We start from the raw sequence: 14,300 nt of genomic DNA on the forward strand, positions 1-14,300 counted from the left end.
TCTTGACCTAACCAAAGGGTATTGGCAAGTACCGTTAACCGAGAGCGCCAAACAAAAGACAGCTTTTTCAGCGCCAGAGGGCTTGTTTCAGTACAAGATGTTGCCCTTCGGGCTACATGGGGCACCTGCTACCTTCCAAAGAATGATGGACAGGATTCTAAGGCCCCATAGACAGTATGCGGCTGCTTATCTGGATGACGTGGTCGTTCATTGTCCTGATTGGCAGTCTCACTTACCCAGGGTACAAGCAGTGTTGGACTCCATCTATAAGGCAGGTTTGACAGCCAACCCAAAAAAGTGTTGTCTAGGCATGGAGGAAGTAAAATATCTGGGATACACCATTGGCAGAGGCCAGATAAAGCCTCAGCTCAATAAAGTTGATGCCATACAAAACTGGCCACGGCCTCTGAATAAGAAGCAGGTGAGAGCCTTCTTGGGAATTACGGGGTACTACAGGAGGTTTATACCCAACTTTGCCACCATGGCAGTCCCACTGACTGACCTGACCAAAGGCAAACAAAAAGTCATGGTAGAATGGAGTCCTGAGGCAGAGAAAGCTTTTCAGGAGTTGAAAGTAGCGTTGTGTTCCCAACCAGTCCTGATGACTCCTAATTTGGAAAGGGAATTCATAGTACAAACCGATGCATCAGAAGTAGGTATAGGAGCGGTCCTGTCCCAGAACAAGGAGGGTGAGGAACACCCTATTTTCTATCTTAGCAGAAAGTTGAATGTACATGAGAGAAACTATGCCACAGTGGAGAAGGAGGCGTTGGCCATAAAGTGGGCATTAGAGGCTCTCAGGTACTACTTGGTCGGAAGAAAGTTCAAATTGATCACTGACCATGCCCCTCTGAAGTGGATGTCTGAAAATAAGGACAGTAATGTGAGAATTACAAGATGGTTCTTGGCGTTACAAACTTTTCAATTTTCAGTGGAACACAGGCCAGGAAGCCAGCTGGCCAATGCTGACGCGTTGTCACGCGTTCATTGTTTGGGGGCTTCAGTTGTTCCGCCCCACAGGTCGAAACAAAGGGGGGGGATATGTGATAGGATCACTGGTAAAGTGGTCTGTGGCAGGTACAATTGTCCCAGATTCCTGTCTTTTGTGTTTTAAACCCCCAGGAGAAAGTCTGCAGTGTAGCAGGCTTGAGTTTCGGCTTTTTGAAAAGCCGGTTTGGGACCTGGGGGTTGTGGGTGAGAGGAGAGGGAGGGCTCCACCCACGGCCACTCCAGGTTTTGGTTCTCGCAGCCTGGTAACAGGCTTGTTAGTTTTCCACCTGAGAGTGGCCAATATAAGCCTAGTGTGTTGAGGGCTGATTGTCTCACGTGGGAGAGCAGGCAGGGAGTTTGCTCAGAGACACTTGAAAAACCTATTTGTGAGTACTGTGCTGTGCTTTGTTGCTGGCGAGGGCATTAGGCCCTGCCAGGTTCTGGTAGTGAGGGAACTACCTGTGAAGTTAGTGCCCCGACAGGGCTAGGAATTATATTTATGTTTTCTTTATATTTCTGTGATTGTACAATAAAGACTGGCGCCGACCAGCTTATACTTGCATCCAGACTGGTGTGCTGCTTCCCTGCTGCTGTGTGTGTGTGTAAGGAAGGAGTCCTCTACCCAGGAGAGGGACCCCCTAACTTAACTGTGTCACAATATATATATATATATATATATATATATATACAATCATATTTTATGTTATGTAAACAAGTGTATGTCCAGCAGTCCCATTGTACAGTATGTGATGATAGACAGCAACTCATATGTTCCGTTACAGAATATCCTAAGTTCTTTCCAGTGTAAAAAGCTTTGAGCCTCTTGAGTAACAAAGTGTTTATCAGAATTGGTTTTTTATACACTCATAAACAATAACTGTGTGTCTCACCAGTAAGTGGTTTGGAATTGGACTCCCTCTGATTAAGCAACAAGATTGTTCACAGTTAGAAATGAACTCCTTTTGATCATCAGAGCCTTGAAAATAACTCCCTTTGTCCCTACTCTACAGAAACAAGACCCACGTATAGTGATTCCAAGATCAATATTTCACACACTCATTTTTTCTGTTTCAAAGATCACAGGCTTCCATTGATGTTGTACTATACTTGGCATCCAAGCAAAATTATACGGTGGCTTTAATGGACTTTATGCCAAATTACGGGATCCTTGCTCTACAATATAAAAGTGTCTGGTTATTTCACCTCCTAGTTTAGAACACCTAAATCCATGAAATTGAGCTTAAGCTATGTACACACTTTTACAATTATACTTTCGACGCAATGTTACTTTTGATTACACTTATGTTTGGAAGTCTCGTTCAAAGTGCTGAATCATGTGTACAGCCCTCTACAATCTAACTTGCCATACAGGAAACTCATCTATCTAAAATATCTGCTGAAGAGACAAAAAGTCGGAGCAGCTTTTGGAGGAGTAAGGGCCCAAACAGCAGACATAATCGGCAAAAGTGCGTTCACACCTTTCTTGGTGTCCGATATAGGGGTGAGCGGGTTCGGATTTCTGAAATCCGAACCCCCCTGAGCCCCCCCGATCCGAGTCCGATCCGAGTCAGGCTCGACTTTTCCCGCCTGACTCGGATCTGAAATCGAGGCAAAACGTCATCATCCCGCCTTCCGAGTCTCGCGGGTTTTGGATCCTATATAAGGTACCCGCGTCGGCGCCATTTTCTCACTCGGCTGTGGACAGTGAAGAGGGAGGGTGGGAGTTAGGGCTGTGTAGTGTAGTGTAGTGCTGCTGTTGTCCACTACTTCAAAGTCCATAGGGGCTGGCTGTGTTGTGCTGTGCTGCTGTTGTTAATAGGGGCTGTGTCCACTACTTCAAAGTCCATAGGGGCTGGCTGGACTGTGTTGTGCAGTCAGTTGTCCATAGGGGCTGTGTCCACTCCAAAGTCCTGTGCAGTGTCCCAGTCCTAAAGGGGTGCTGTAGTGTTGTCCAGGGGGTGCACTGTCCATCAGGGGTGCTCCCCCCAAGTGCTAAAAAAATAATATATTTTCTGTGTTTGTGAATTGTGTGCGCAGTAGCCGCACGTGCATCAACAAAGTAGTGACAAGCGTGCGCCTGTGTCATAAGTAAAGGGCCGGCTGGCTTGACCGTTAAAGGGTGCTGTAACCCCCAAAGTACACTCCAGTCCAAACCAAAAAAATAATTATTTTCTGTGTTTGTGAATTGTGTGCGCAGTAGCCGCACGTGCATCAACCAAGTAGTGCCAAGCGTGCGCCTGTGTCATAAGTAAAGGGCCGGCTGGCTTGACCGTTAAAGGGTGCTGTAACCCCCTAAAGTACACTCCAGTCCAAACCAAAAAAAAAATAATTTTCTGTGTTTGTGAATTGTGTGCGCAGTAGCCGCACGTGCATCAACAAAGTAGTGCCAAGCGTGCGCCTGTGTCATAAGTAAAGGGCCGGCTGGCTTGACCGTTAAGGGTGCTGTAACCCCCGAAAGTACACTCCAGTCCAAACCAAAAAAAAAATTATTTTCTGTGTTTGTGAATTGTGTGCGCAGTAGCCGCACGTGCATCAACAAAGTAGTGCCAAGCGTGCGCCTGTGTCATAAGTAAAGGGCCGGCTGGCTTGACCGTTAAGGGTGCTGTAACCCCCGAAAGTACACTCCAGTCCAAACCAAAAAAAAAATAATTTTCTGTGTTTGTGAATTGTGTGCGCAGTAGCCGCACGTGCATCAACAAAGTAGTGCCAAGCGTGCGCCTGTGTCATAAGTAAAGGGCTGGCTGGCTTGACCGTTAAAGGGTGCTGTAACCCCCAAAGTACACTCCAGTCCAAACCAAAAAAAAAATTATTTTCTGTGTTTGTGAATTGTGTGCGCTGTAGCCGCACGTGCATCAACAAAGTAGTGCCAAGCGTGCGCCTGTGTCATAAGTAAAGGGCCGGCTGGCTTGACCGTTAAAGGGTGCTGTAACCCCCGAAAGTACACTCCAGTCCAAACCAAAAAAAAAATTATTTTCTGTGTTTGTGAATTGTGTGTGCATTAGCCGCACGAGCATCAACAAAGTAGTGCCAAGCGTGCACCTGTGTCATACGTAAAGGGCCGGCTGGCTTGACCGTTAAAGGGTGCTGTAACCCCCAAAGTACACTCCAGTCCAAACCAAAAAAAAAATTATTTTCTGTGTTTGTGAATTGTGTGCGCAGTAGCCGCACGTGCATCAACAAAGTAGTGCCAAGCCTGCGCCTGTGTCATAAGTAAAGGGCCGGCTGGCTTGACCGTTAAAGGGTGCTGTAACCCCCAAAAGTACACTCCAGTCCAAACCAAAAAAAAAATTATTTTCTGTGTTTGTGAATTGTATGCGCAGTAGCCGCACGTGCATCAACAAAGTAGTGCCAAGCGTGCGCCTGTGTCATAAGTAAAGGGCCGGCTGGCTTGACCGTTAAGGGTGCTGTAACCCCCGAAAGTACACTCCAGTCCAAACCAAAAATTTTTTTTATTTTCTGTGTTTAGCCGCACGTATATTTCAAATTGATATAACATAAATGGAGGACCAAACTTTCTCCGATAAAAATAAAATAGAGAAAGATCAAGAACCACTTCCTCCTAGTGCTGAAGCTGCTGCCACTAGTCATGACATAGACAATAACATGCCATCAACGTCGTCTGCCAAGGCCGATGCCCAATGTCATAGTAGAGGGCACATACAATCCCAAATGGCAAAGTTCAGGAAAATGACCTTGAAAAAGACATTTAAATCAGCTGAAGAGAAACGTAAACTTGCCAATATGCCATTTACGACACGGAGTGGCAAGGAACGGCTAAGGTCAATCCCTAGTATGTTCATGACTAGTGGTTCAGCTTCACATGACGATGGAAGCCCTCCTCCCACTAAAAAAATCAAAAGAGTTAAGCTGGCAAAAGCACAGCGAAGAACTGTGCTTTCTAAGAAGATATCACAAATCCCCAAGGAGAGTCCAAGTGTGGTGGTGGTTGCGATGCCTGACCTTCCCAGCACTGGACGGGAAGAGGTGGCTCTTTCCACCATTTGCACGCCCCCTGCAAGTGCTGAAAGGAGCACCCACAGTCCACTTGCTGATATGCAAATTGAAGATGTCACTGTTGAAGTACAACAGGATGAGGATACTGGTGTAGCTGGCGCTGAGGAGGAAGTTGGTGAGGAGGATTCTGATGATGATGTGGTTTGTTTAAATCAGGCTCCGGGGGAGACAGTTGTTGTCCGTGGGATGAAAAAGCCCATCACGGTCATGCCTGGGCAGAAGACCAAACATTCCACCTCTTTGGTCTGGCAATATTTCTATCCAAATCCGGACAACAACTGTCTTGCCATATGTACCATATGTAAAGGTGAAATAAGTAGGGGTAGGGACGTCAACCACCTAGGAACATCCTCCCTTATACGGCACCTGCAGCGCGTTCATAAAAAGTTACTGTCAAGTTCAGAAACTTTGGCTAAGACCGTAAGCAGTCCAGGGACACCTAAATCCCGTTGTCCTGTTGTATCCAAGCGCCTGCAAACCACACCGTCAACTCCCTCCTCGTCAATTTCCTCCTTAGTCAGGATCGGAAGTAGTTCTGCAGGCCATGTCACTGGCATGACTGACTCTCCTATCCGGGATTCCTCCGGAGGATCCTGCATTGCTACGCCTACTGCTGCCGCTGCTGCTGTTGCTGCTGCTGAGAGTCGTTCATCATCCCAGAGAGGAAGTAGGAACACCACTACTTTTACTAAACAATTGACCCTCCAACAGTCCTTAGCGAGGAGGATGAAGTACGACAGCAGTCATCCTGAAGCAAAATGTATAACTGAGGCCTTGACTGCTATGTTGGTGTTAGACGTGCGTCCGGTATCTGCCATTAGTGCAGTGGGATTTAGACAATTGATGGAGGTAGTGTGTCCCCGGTTCCAAATCCCGTCTAGATTCCACTTCACTAGGCAGGCGATACCGAGACTGTACAGAAACGTCAGAAAAAGTGTCCTCAGTGTCCTGAAAAATGCCGTTGTACACAATGTCCACTTAACCACGGACATGTGGACAAGTGGAACAGGGCAGACTAAGGACTATATGACTGTGACAGCCCACTGGGTAGATGTATCACCTTACGCAGCAACAGCAGCAGCGTCACCAGTAGCAGCATCTCAGAAACGCCAGCTCGTTACAAGGCAGGCTACGCTGTGTATCACCGGTTTCAGTAAGAGGCACACCGCCGACAACCTCTTAGAGAAACTGAGGGAAATCATCGCCCAGTGGCTTACCCCACTTAGACTCTCCTGGGGATTTGTGATATCTGACAACGCCACCAATATTGTGCGGGCATTACATCTGGGCAAATTCCAGCACGTCCCATGTTTTGCTCACACAATAAACTTGGTGGTGCAGAATTTTCTGAAAAGCGACAGGGGCGTGCAGGAGACGCTTTGGGTGGCCCAAAAAATTTCTGGCCACTTTCGCCATTCAGCGACTGCGTGCCGAAGACTGGAGCACCAGCAAACACTCTTGAACCTGCCCCGCCATCACCTGAAGCAAGAGGTTGTGACGCAGTGGAACTCAACCCTCTATATGCTTCAGAGGATGGAGGAGCAACAAAAGGCCATACAAGCCTATACATCCACCTATGACATAGGCAAAGGAGGGGGTATGCACCTGACTCAAGCGCAGTGGAGAATGATTTCCGTGTTGTGCAAGGTTCTCCAGCCCTTCGAACTTGCCACACGTGAAGTCAGTTCAGACACTGCCAGCTTGAGTCAGGTCATTCCCCTCATCAGGCTTTTGCAGAAGCAGCTGGAGAAAGTGAAGGAGGAGCTAAGACGGAGCGATTCCGCTCGGCATGTGGGACTTGTGGATGAAGCCCTTCATTCGCTTTGCCAGGATTCCAGGGTGGTCAATCTGTTGAAATCAGACCACTACATTTTGGCCACCGTGCTCGATCCTAGGTTTAAAGCCTATGTGGTGTCTCTCTTTCCGGCCGACACAAGCCTGCAGAGGTGCAAAGACCTGCTGGTGAACACACTGTCAGCTGAAGCGGAACGTGACACGTCAACGGCTCCTTCTTCATTTTCTCCCGCAACTGGGGCTGCTAGGAAGAAACTTAGGTATCCTAAGCAACCCGCTGGCGGTGATGCAGGGCAGGCAGGACCAAGTTTGGACATCTGGTCCGGACTGAAGGACCTGGCAACAATTTCTGACATGTCTACTGTCACTGCATATGATACTGTCACCATTGACAGAATGGTGGAGGATTACATCGGTGACAGCATCCAAGTAGGCATGTCAGACAGTCCATACCTGTACTGGCAGGAAAAAGAGGCAATTTGGAGGCCCCTGTACAAACTGGCTCTATTTTACCTGAGTTGCCCCCCCTCCAGTGTGTACTCCGAAAGAGTGTTTAGTGCAGCCGGGAACCTTGTCAGCGAAAGGCGTAGGAGGTTGCTTCCACAGAATGTGGAGAAGATGATGTTCATAAAATGAATTATCAACTCTTCCAGGGAGACCAGCCTCCAGAAGGTACAGAGGGACCTGTGGTGGTGGATTCAAGTGGGGACGAGTTAATACTTTGTGAGGATGAGGATGTACACACTGAAGAGGGTGAGGAATCGGTGGATGAGGAGGATGAGGACGACATCTTGCCTCCGTAGAGCCAGTTTGTGCAGGGACACATTAATTGCCAGCTTGTTTTGTGGGGGCCCAAACGAACCAATCATTTCAGCCACAGTTGTGTGGCAGACCCTGGCACTGAAATGATTGATTTGTTAAAGTGTGCATGTCCTGTTTATACAACATAAGGGTGGGTGGGAGGGTCCAAGGACAATTCCATCTTGCACCTCTTTTTTTTCTTTGCGTTATGTACAGTTTGGGGCCTAGTTTTTCTAACTGCCATCCTGTCTGCCACTGCAGTGTCACTCCTAGATGGGTCACGTGTTTGTGCCGCCCACTCGTGTCGCTTAGCATAGTCATCCAGCTACCTCGGTGCAACCTTTTGGACATAAAAACACTATTGTGAGGTGTGAGGTGTTCAGAATAGACTGGAAATGAGTGGAAATTAAGGTTATTGAGGTTAATAATAGCATAGGAGCAGAAAAACCTACAAATTCTGTGATTTTAGCTGTTTTTATGCTTTTTTTCAAAAAAATACAGATCCAAAACACAAAACCCAGAACCCAAAACACGGAAGGGTGGTTTTGGCAAAACCAATCCAGATCCAAAACACGAAGAAAGATCCAGATCCAAAACCAAAACACAAAACACGAAAAGTGGCCGGTGCACACCCCTAGTCCGATATTGTACCATCGAATCGGATGAAAATTAAACTGCACATAAAACCTGATCTTTCGATGTCACCAGTTTTCTTTTTCGAGAAAACATGACCGAAGATGCATTCATGCTCGTAAGATATCGCAGGAACAGGTCAGGAATGAAAAGAATAGCCTGATGATTGTATAGATGTGCACCCAGCTTTGCTCTCCGTTACACTGTGGAGCTGCTGGCAACACTAGCACAGATCTGCAAGACAGTCAAACTGACTTATGTATACATCTATGCCTATGCGGCCCTTCCCCTGATATACTCTTCCTTTACTTACTGATGGTTCAGCCAGCACTGATTTTCCAGTGATTGCCATGTAATTATTGTATTTGTCATGTTATGTTTATACTGTACTACTGTATCTACGTCCTATTATGTGTGTATTTTACAGTACTTTTGTATGCACTTCATAGTGTCCTGCGGACCCCTTGTGACACCCAATAAATAAAGACTAAGGCCCTCATTCAGAGCCACTCGCTAGCGGCAGTACGCTCGTTCCGAGCGATGTTCGCACTTCTGCGCATGCGTACGGATCACCCCTTGTTTTTGAACGAACGACCGCAAATAGCGAACGGCTCTGAATCAGGCCCTAATACGCCTATCCCTTTTCTAATGATGTTAAGCCATCCTGCTCTCTTCCAGTTTTATACACTTATGATGTATGTGTGATACCCCACTCTTGCAGGGTATCTTTGGAGCAGAGCTTATTACATTCATTCAGCGGTCACTATGGAAAAGAGACTCCTCCATTTTGAGAAACACGGGGCCTGATTCAGAGCCGTTCGCTATTTGCGGTCGTTCGTTCAAAAACAAGGGGTGGCTATTCAAATGATCCGTTCGCAAATTGCAGTCTGTTCACACCTCTAAGTCTGAATGAGCGAGCAAAACATACGCTCGTTTATTTGTTAAAAACGCCCCCTGGCCGCTCGCACCATACGTCATGTCCGCTATTTATTAGATTAATCGAGTACATCGACCAGCGTATGAACTGCTCGCTATTCTTGTGGTTGGTTTTTGCTACCACAATCTTGCGAGCAGTTCTGGCTATAAAATAACCCAGTGACGTGGTCAATGACGCTGCTGTATTAATTATGCACACCCATAAAACGCCCGTTTTGACCTTTAAGCACGCCTGCGTTCGGATCTCCACTCCCCATTTTCAAGCACCTTCCCCCGTTACCACCCACATATGCCTCATTCTGTCACTCAAAATAGCAGGCATTCGCTATATTGCGAGCACATGAATTTCGGCCGCACTGACTGGTTCGCGCATGCGTATAACGATCCGTACGCATGTGCAGAAGTGCGAACATCGCTCGGAACGAGCGTACTGCCGCTAGCGAGTGGCTCTGAATGAGGGCCACTGTCTTTCTAAAAAATACAAGGATGTTTTCAGGTTGGATGACTCAACAGGGAGGCAGAGAGTGTGGAAGCACGCAGAAGGACAACATGTCGTACCTGGAGAAATGCCTTTAGAGACTGGCAGAGATTATTGCTGACTGTAAAAACCTCCTGAGGCACGTTAAAGGGAGGAGAAAGATAGCGGATGGCAGGAGCCAGACAGCGGTTGAAGAAACTCTGGAGTAGCGGCACATTGATGGAGTTCTGAGTATTAGCGGAGTACAGTAGCGGAATTGTACAGCGTGATAACCCCTCTAAAATAGCGGTTGTGATACAGTATCATACCTCCCAATATGACCCTCTCCAGGAGGGACACGATGCTCTGATCCTGGACTTCCCTGGTAATTTATGATTGGTGGCGGCTCCAGGGGCGGGGCTGCAGTACAGTCCAAAATTCAAACAGGGGAGTCACACCAACTGCCAGTGAGTCCCAGCCAGTGATGTATGGCAGTGTGTGAAATGACAGTTGGTGAAGTTCCCCTATTTGAGTTTTGAACTGCGCTGTAGCCCCGCCTCTTACCAGAGAATTGTGTCCCTCCTGGAGAGGGTCATGTTGGGAGGTATGCAGTATACAGATGTGTCATCATACACCTACCCTCAATACACCATGCGGAGTGAGACATGCGGCGCGAGTGAGCTGCACCTAGCAGAGCAGCGTAGGGGCTTTTTCTATAAATTTGCTCCTTATTTGCACAGCAGACACCACTCAATTGTACCAGAGATGCTGGGCTGTGACTTTAACACACAGGATTAGATGTAAATATGTACAAAATGTGTTGCAGATGAAGCACGACAGATCTTGGCATGAAAAAAGCAGTGGCCGCTGCATTGTAGCACTTCGTATACAGATTGAGGGGTTTATTTACTAAGCAGTGTTAGGAGACAGAGTGAAAAGTGATAAGGTGCCAGCCAATCAGCTCCCAACTGTCATCTCACAGGCTGTGTTTGAAAAATGACAGTTAGGAGCTGATTGGCTGGCACCTTATCACTTTTCACTCTGTCTCCTAACACTGTTTAGTAAATAGACCCCTGAGACTTATTTGCACATACTGTAGATGTACAAGTGTTGCATAACAGTCAAGATTCTCAAGGTATCCATGTTTGAGCTCAGGTGTTTTAATTAGTACTTCAGTCAATTTGATATAACCATCTGTGTTCAAGCATGTAGTACCTTAAAACCTGGACTGTTTGGATGCCTTAAGGACTGAGGGCCTGATACAGAGCTGAACGCTCTGACCAGAGCGCTCGCTCTGAATCAGGGCCCTCCTACTTTTTTTTGGAGCGTCCATGATGATGGTCGCGATGGTCTTGACCATCGCGACCATCGGGCTTGCGACGGAGACCCTGCGGTAGGGTCTCGCTGCCGCAAGCCCTGGAGTGATTTTGGCTCTATCAGAGCCAAAATCACTCCCACTGACATCACTAGTGATGTCAGTGGGGCCGGCTTGAGACGGTAGGCGTTCCCATGGGAACGCCTCCATCTGGCAGGCACGCCCACCAAAGGGGGCGTGCTGTCAATCAACATCGACAGCACGCCCCCTTTGGTGCGAGACCCGGAGTGATGGAGAGCCCGTCGCTCGCCGGGTCTCGCGCATGCGCACGACGGAGCTCCCTCCGTCGTGCGCATGCGCAGTGGGGGAACATCGACCCGCTTGCGAGCGTACTGAATGACCCCCTGAGGGCATGATTCAGTACAGATCGAAATTGCGATCACAGCCATGAAATCACACGTAACGCAGCAGTGAAAATATGCTACTGTCTGCCATAGCTCTGCCGGCATAGAGACGCCCACTGCTGCTTTCTCATATCCGTCCAACCTCGCACTCCTGCGTAAACATCGGTACCATCAGCCCGTCACCCACATTTACAGCAGGTGTGACCAGCCGCAGACACTGCAAGTCTTGTTGCATGCAATGAGTACTCAAGCTGCATATGCAATCGCAGTGGCTAATTTATGCACGCCCCTGCAACGGCGTTCAAAAGGACAAGACACGCCTGCATTTCTCTGACCACTCCCCCGTTACCACCCCCAAACGCTCACGGCCTGTCACTCGCTCTGCGATGGATTCATCTGTGCGTGCGTGATCACAGCGCATGTGCAGTCCGGCTTATTGGCATGCGCAATGGCAAACAATCGCTCCATCTGCCTACATAGTTGTAGTCGCTGCTGAATCAGGCCCTGAGTTTGGGAAACCCTGTTCTACATAATCAATATACTCATCTGAAATATTCTGTGCTGTTTTGAGCTTTTAGGTGAGTGGTTAAAGGTTATCTTATCATTACCCACCTCAGAACAGGATAGACACAGATGTGTAAGATAACAAAAACAACAGAAATGTGCTCAGACCCTAGTGAGAGACATCCTCAATTTCTGGTAAAGTGTTGTATAGAAAATATACTGTCCTCATCAGAGGGGATTTACAACATGCATCATCAATTTATTCAACACTGCTTTATAAATCTATGGGCACAGTACACCAACTAGGATGCCCTCATTCTCTCCACCTCCTCCCCTACACCTGTACATATTGTTCTGTAAAGCCATATGACTATGTGCTCTTGTGTGAAGCAGACATTTGTGCTTCATAACTGACCCTCACATTGTAATTTTTATTGCTCTATGCACAATCAGAATCCGAGCCTGGATGAGATTTGTTTGCTTAGAACAATGGACCTCATTCAGAGTCGGTCGTAAGCGGCCGCTCGGTCGTACGTCTAACGATTGAGAATCAGAAAAAAAAAACAATACATGAACAATGCACCTCCTCTAGCTAGCGAGTGATAGCAGCTAGCGATCGAGTCAATCGTTGTCAGTCATTGTCAGTCGCTGTATGTTAATTTTCTTCTGATGGTTGCGGCCGCTTGTGTTGTGTGCAAATTACAACCAAAAATTAACAAAAACCGCATAGAATAAGCCATCCCCATGAATTATATTTATTCTTATGCTTTGCTAATGCAAACGCAGCTGAATCAATTACATGCCAATTAGCAGTGTTATTAGCTACAACAAACGATTATTAGCTGCTTGCATTGTGTGGCTCAAAATAGAAACATGACTCCTAACATCAGTAACATTCAATAGTATCGATTGTACTCTGGGGCTTGAGAGAGCACATGCCCAACTTCAAGCTGTACGATCAGCCAGGCCTCTAACCTGCTCGCAGAGTGACGTTTTACTACTTCCGGCCTTCTATGTCGGTCGTAGCAGGTTATTTATGTACGCCCCTAAAACGGTGAAGAACGCCTGCGTTTTAAGACCACCACCCCCGTCAACACCCACAAACGGCCTTTCATGTCAATCAACTCTCGGAAGCCACTTCCTGTTCGTAAGACGTACGCTCGACAGCATTTTGGATCGTAAGGTCTCATACGCATTACGCACATGCGCACAACTAACCGTGCGCATGCGTGGTTTGGAAACATCGGATGTGTACGACCGAGCGGCCGCTTACGACCAACTCTGAATGAGGTCCAATGATCCAGGATACAATGATCGCTCCCATTGTAATGTATGTAGGGCAGCATTTCACCAAAAAGTGCAAACAACCTCTCCCTCCCTAACATGATGATCTAATTGCTCACTGATCTATTAGAATTTGTTCCAAGCATCCAGTTCATAAGGTGGGGATCGGCTCCTATCATTTTACCATGTAGCAGTACCTCTGAAAAAGTATGTGCCTTTTAGCTATGAAATGTGTGTGAATTAAATCATTCAATACAGCTAGAACAAACAGAAGGCAAAAAAAAATCACTAATCTTTGCAAGAAAATCCAGAGGAAAACAAAGCATACAGACAGATGGCAAATTACTGAATGTAAATTCTTCTCTAGTCCAGATGTTTATCTAGCAGAATTTCTGCCATTTACAATATTCTCATCATCATTATCCAATGTTTAAAAATGTTTTCTGTTTTGTAATTCTGTACAGATCTGTGAAGGGCCCACTATGACCAGTCACATAGACTGCCAGTCATATAAAGGGCAGTAGTCGCTATAGACAAATGGAAACATGTGTCTATGGCTGCTGCTGGCGGGCAGCACACTGCAATTATTTTATTTTTTTTTCAATTTATTATCTTTTGTCCCTATATTTTGTCCCACTTCCCCCTTTTCTGATGGCAAGCAGTATGATTCTGATAGTGGGACACATGTACTAGTCTGCATGTGTAAGGGTCACATGTTTCCCAGCGATTCTAACATCACAGAGTAAAGAGAGGAGTCTTAGAAGAGTCACCCTGTTCTATGACTGCTATGGCAGGAGTCAGAGGCGCTATTACTGGTAATATCATGTGGCTACTTGTCTTAAAATAAGTTCTAGCTCACTGTAGTGTTCTAGGTGAAGAAACATTTGCTCATGTACCTGGCAGCGTGTCAGCACCTCTTGCCTCTTTCATGTAACCTACAACCAGTAATAGCCACTAGCAACACTTTTAAAAAGGGTGTCAGCAGGAGTTGGGTGCAACAAGATATTCGGCACTTTATTACAGTTGGTAGTGGTGACATGAAAGGGGGGTATCACATGACCTGTGCTGTCTTGTATTTTGGAACTTTTGGTATTGGGTGGCAGCACTAGCTGTTATTTTTTTTTTTTTTATCAGGACGAGCAACGGGACAATGTTTCGGAAAATTGAA

This window comes from Taudactylus pleione, unplaced genomic scaffold (assembly GCF_031769625.1).
Source record: "Taudactylus pleione unplaced genomic scaffold, aTauple2 ptg000282l, whole genome shotgun sequence".
In the NCBI taxonomy this organism is placed as follows: Eukaryota; Metazoa; Chordata; class Amphibia; order Anura; family Myobatrachidae; genus Taudactylus; species Taudactylus pleione.